Genomic DNA, 5,892 nt, shown 5'->3' with positions numbered 1-5,892 from the left:
TGTGAACTTGTGCTGAACTTGTGCATGTTTATAAACAGGCAGAAGTGGCGTGCATTTAGTACATGGTGTATATAAGGTGGAAATTGGGACGCCCCAAATGGAATGGAATGAGGAAGATTCTAAAAGCCATAGTCCTGAACACAGGCCGAGGTGGAACTGGGAAGAACAGTCGCGGTAACAGAAGTCAGGAATTTGGGAACTGTCTCGAGGGACCTGACTAATCTGACCTCTTTTTGTCTCAGGATGTATGGGACACCTGCACAGGCATTAGATTTGGCCCCGCAACATCTTAAAGGTACCACCCAACACCTGAAGCGTCTGCCTCCTTCCGATGGAACCTCCTGGCCCTTCCCACCTCTCACCAGCTTTACCCTTTAGCCGGAATGAAATGTGGATTTCATGGAATGAAATGGTGGCATTTAGCTACCACATTACTCAGATGTGTCACTGACACCTTACAAAAGTACATACTTCTAGCCTCTAGCCTCCCAGTTCACTAGATATTAGAGTCCATCTTGATATTGGCAGCAATTCTATGCCACTTAGCTAGTATATTTTGATTCTTTGTATACTATCTGGAGTACAAGGCAGAGGAATGCTGATGGAATAATTTACTCCAACAAAGGAATGGCTGATAGGTAAACAATATCACTTCATCTGTAAGAAAAGCTAAATATGGAAAGCCACAGGATTGAAGCTAGCAGTGATGGAGAAGGATCCCGGTGTGAATATATAGAATGGAAGTACTTCAGTAAAGAGCCAGGCATGGTAGTCACTTGCCAAGAAAGTGACTTCATTTCATTTTGGCAGCCTACAGTATATCCTGGCAGCTGCGCTGTATGTGTGAAGTGCGTAGGAAGATGCTGCAGGAAAAATCCATGGAGGCAATGGAATAGGATTTCAGGGTTGAAGCCTGGGTGTCTTGTTTTAGGGAGCGGGATCATCCAGCTCTGAAAAGCATGACATCTCGGTATGACATCATATAAAGTGTGTACAATTGGGAATCAGACCTGGGCTTTGACTTTAGGGTCTGCCAATCACTTTGTGTGACCTGTCTGAGTCTCAGTTTCTCTATTTGTAAAATAAGAATAATAGTGCCTGTGCCATAGGATTATTGTAATGACAAAACAAGGTAGCATAGGACTTAGTATATAGTACATGCCACCTACCAATTGAATTGTGGATGCTCTATGCATCGTAGGTCCGTCTGTATTTAGCGAACTTTAAGACAGGTACTCTACCACGCCCGCACATTAGAATCACCTTGGGAGCTTAAAAAAATCCTAATGCCCTGGGTTTACCCTAGACCAATTAAATCAGAATCTCTGCGAGTGGAGCCCAGACATCAGTATTTTCTTAAAGCCCTCCATTTTGCAACTAAGATAGAGAGCCACTGCTTTAAGAGTTCCCTCTAGGGCCAGGCACGGTGGCTTACGCCTGTAATCCCGGCACTTTGGGAGGGCGAGGCGGGCGGATCATGAGGTCAGGAATTCGAGACCAGCCTGGCCAACATGGTGAAACCCTGTCTCTACTAAAAATACAAAAATTAGCTGGGCGTGGTGGCATGCGCCTGTCATCCCAGCTACTCAGGAGGCTGAGGCAGGAGAATTGCTTAAACCCAGGAGGTGGAGGTTGCAGTCAGCTGGGATGGTGCCACTGCACTCCAGCCTAGGCAATAGAGCAAGACTCCATTTTGGAAAACAAACAAACAAAAAAACAGTTCCCTCTAGAAGGAGAAAATATATTAAACCTGTGGCAGAAGATCTCTTGATCTGGATGGTTGTACATTTGAACAATTTCTGGAGGAATAAAGTTTAGAACTTGAGATAGGCAGATAAGTAGGGCATCATGAGCTCTATTCAGGAGGGAGGCCACTGTGATAAGAATGGGGTTGACATACTAATTTGGGAAAAGTCATTGATAAAGCCATTAGTATAATTGCCAGAGATACACAGGATTAGCTGTAGAGATAGAAGAGTTTCAGTCTCCCAAGCTGGTCTTTTGATCCAGCACAGGCAACAGAGATAATGATGTCTTTATTGCATTACACATAGTGAATCTTCGGCCATCAGCAGGGCTGATTACAACCTGCAATCCTCATTGGTTGGGGAGGGCATCAAGGCATGATTGAAATGTGGGTGTTCTTTTCCAACGAGAGGCTGCTATATATGGGAATGCATGTGCAGCAGGGCATTGATAATGAAGCTTTTTCCTATAGCCTATCAGGGTTGATGTGGCTGCTCTGACCACACAAGTGGTTTTGTTATTATTAACAGGTGAGAAAGGTGAGGTTCAAACCTGTTTTTGTAGCCTTTCACGGAACAGAGAATCACTTGGAATAGGAGAAGTGGCATGGTCAGGAATTTCAGCTTCCAAGAGATAAGTTACTTGCTAGTAGGGCAATTCTGGTTTCTAGGTTTATAAATAATTCAGAAGTTGAAATCACCGTACTGCTTTAGTTATTGAATATAAGACAAAAAAGGTAGTGATAATGGCCAAGAATATCTTTTGCCATGTGAAGTTACCTGTCTTTAGTTGGGTTCCTTTTCTTGAAAAGCAGGCACACGTGAATGACAGAGAGTCTTCCTGGGACAGATAGGAATGCTGGACAGATTGGTCTCTGTCTTTAAAGGTTTCTATGAGTTAGAGTGAGCCAGGACTAGAACCAAAGACAAGTAATGCTTCAGTTTCTTAAGGGCTATTTCAGCTGCTGGAGGTCAGTAGTACTTTTGCTCAGAAAGCAAAGGAGAAAGGGGCTAAGTCCAGTTGGAAAAAAAAATCTATAGTTAGGTCTTTTGTGCTTTGTGGATATCAAATACCTATTGGACCTTGTTCAGAAACTTTCATGTTGTACCAGTATGGGGTTCTGGTTCTATAAATGAGGGTACCCAGTCCATCTTTCTTTCTGCCTCTTTTTGGGATGCAAGAAATTAAATTTCTGTCAGGTGCAGTAGCTCACCCCTGTAATCCCAGCACTTTGGAAGATCAAAGCAGGAGGATCGCTTGAGCTCAGGAGTTCAAGACCAGACCAGTCTGGGCAACATGGCGAAACCCCACCATTAACCTGGCTAATGTTACTGAAAAAAAAAAAAAAAAAAAAAAGACAAGAGAAGCCAGCAGCAAGTCATCACTGGACCTAACCAAGATGACCACCCAAAAAGAGGAGTAGACTTCAGCAGGGAAAAGCTAAAGGTCTTTCTGGAGTTAGGTAAGTGGCCAGCTAGTCAAAGGAGATATAGTTGAAAAGTTCATAGAAGTAGAGTTTTGTCCCCCCAAACCCATATAAGTGCCCATGAGATAAGGAATCAGTTTTTAATACCTGTGAGGTACAGGGAAACTGATGGCAGCTCACGATAGTACCAACAAAGTAAGACGTATTGCTCATCTTCCTCTCAAACGCTGGAGGGATCAGAAACGAGGAGGGGTAAGATCTAAGGAAACAAGTCAGGAAAAAAGAGAAGTGGCCACACTCTTTTGCTAAATCTAGGCTTCCCTATCTACAGAAGGTACAAACTGAGAGAAAGGAGAAATGCCTAAACTAAGTCAGGTGCCAACTTTTGACTGTTATACAGGACTGGATATTTTAGTTATTAACACCTCTTAACTAAAAGTGACCAGAAAAAGTAACGGGACCACCCAAGTTTTAATTCAGGGATAAGAGAAGAACAAACCTTGCAACCAAACACCCTTGAAGGGTGTTTTCAAAGGGACAGTGGAAAATACAAATTAAGTGGTTTTAGGTTAATCTCAAAAGTCATGCTTATTCAGTGTGCTGGTACACTGTTGCTGAGCACCTACTTTGCTGTTTTAGATCCTAGAGGTATAAAGATGAATTGGATGACATCCGCTCTACGAGAATCTATGAAAGTCAATGCAATATGGTATATGCAATCATATAAGTAGTATATGTGAATATTAAAGTACTATAGCGAAAAGGAAAATGTAAGTAACTTATTTTGGAAGGATACAGAGTGGGAGAGAAATAGAATTATAGATAAGCTAAAACCCAGCAGGCTTTGAAAGGAGGAGTAGATGTTCACAAGGAGGACAAGGCAGAGAAACTGTGACAAGTCTAAGCCACAGAGGTAGTACACGCAGTGTGAAGGGCATGCTTGTTCAGCAGGTGATTCAAATGGAGGTGAAACGGAGGTCATAGGGGTTGGGGAGTTTAGACCAGAGCTATTGGTAGGCTCATTCTGGAAAGTTAATGAAATTTTAGAAACAGATACACCAAGATACCAGTCATTTCATCTATCAGTCATTCTTCCCTCTGTTTGCCCTTGCCTTTTATAAAATTGACCAACAGGCCTTTTTAGAGAGTGCTGAAAAGGTAGTATGGGAACTCTTCTCCATCCCGTTCTCCCAGCTGGTTGGATCTGGCTCTGTATCTGAGTTAGGCTGGGTCAAACAGATTCTGCCTCCTAAGAATTTAGAGTCAGAACATTGAGAGACTGGGTCACTCTGACAGGAGCATTGAATTTATAAGGACATGTGAATTTCAGATCCAAGGCCACCATTTAGGGGGCAGCCATTTTGGGGCCAGTAATACAATAAGGGACAAGCAGAACTAGTTGATCTCAAGAGAAGCTGGTGAATGCAGCTAATGAAGAGACAGAGAGAACTGGAGGCAGTAGGCTATGTGGTCTCCTAGAGAAAGAGAGTCACTAAATACTTGGGTCTTACCACTTTCAGGACCTTTGTTTCAGTCCAGTCTAAAGTCTGGCTGCCATTTTTGGTTCTTGAGTTCCCTGCACTTCCTCTGAGTCATAATAAATCCATCTCAATCTAAGGGGATTTCTTTTTCTTCTTAGACAATGGTGTTATGTGCCTAATTATGTTCTCCCCTTCTTAATGTTCTATGTCATAATAAAACCATGTATCTTCCACATTAGGGATACACATGTATAGCAAACACACTTATTTAACTCACTACAGATAACTCATGAAAATGTAGATTCTTTATTTTGTCTAGAGTTTAATCCATTACTGCATAACAAAATTCCCCACAGTTTAGTATATTGAAAGAATAATATCAAATCCACCAGAGCTTAAAAAAGAAAGCAAGCAAACAAGAACATTATGTCGTAGTTTCTGTGGATCAGGAATTTAGGAGCAGCTTAACTAGGCCATCTGGCTTCAGGTCTCTCATAAAGCTGTAGTTGAGATATCGGCTAGGGGTACGGTCACTTGACTAGGGCTGGAGAATCTCCTTCCAAGGCAGCTCACTCACAAGGTTGGCTAGTTGGTGCTGGTTGGTGAGAAGCCTCGATTTGCTATGTGTGGGCCTCTTCACAAGGCAGCTTAGTTTCCTTATGACGTGGTAACTGGCTTGCCCAGAATAAGTAATCCAAGAAGGTGAGAGCCAGGTAGAAACTGTCACAGAATCACTTCTGTCACATTCTATTTATTAGAAAGAAGTAACTAAGTCTAGCCCACATTCAAGGGGAGGTGGATCTAGGTTTCACATCTAAAAGCTAATGTGGCAGCCAGACCTTAGATGCATTCTTTGAAGGCATATCAAAGAATTTGTGGATGTATTTTAAAACCACTACAACCTGTTAGGTTACAGAAAATAAACAAACCCAAAGTGTCTAATCCTATCTCAAATATAGTTCAATTTCATTCAGTTCCTTTAGATAGTATTAGTCTCCTATGGATGAAATGTTTCATCTTTCATAATACCTCCCAAAGAGGTCCTGTCATTTTTGCTGAAGATGACATTCATTTGTTTGGGGGGAAGTGGGGGTATAATTACATATCCTTGTGGCACTGATGAGAGAGAGGGTAACTTCTGGCTTCATTCTGGACCTAGAGTATGCACTGAGGTACTTTCAGGTTTCCAGGATGACACCCTGATGTAGTTTGAATATATGTCCCTGCCAAATATCATGT

The 5,892-nt window shown here is 42.2% G+C and overlaps 1 protein-coding gene across 1 annotated transcript in view; it reads left to right on the top strand.

Moving 5' to 3' along the window:
* GPR19 (G protein-coupled receptor 19) overlaps window positions 1-5,892 on the top strand; it is a 38,002-nt gene that overhangs the window by 1,265 nt on the left and 30,845 nt on the right. Inside the window, exon 2 of the mRNA XM_011953863.1 lies at window positions 243-295. The gene's annotated coding sequence lies outside the window, so the exon portion shown is untranslated. The remainder of the gene's footprint in view (window positions 1-242; window positions 296-5,892) is intronic.

Source organism: Colobus angolensis, unplaced genomic scaffold, assembly GCF_000951035.1.
Source record: "Colobus angolensis palliatus isolate OR3802 unplaced genomic scaffold, Cang.pa_1.0 Scaffold11, whole genome shotgun sequence".
NCBI lineage: Eukaryota > Metazoa > Chordata > Mammalia > Primates > Cercopithecidae > Colobus > Colobus angolensis.
Note: the sequence above shows the minus strand (reverse complement) of the source record. Positions and strands in the feature narration are given on the sequence as shown.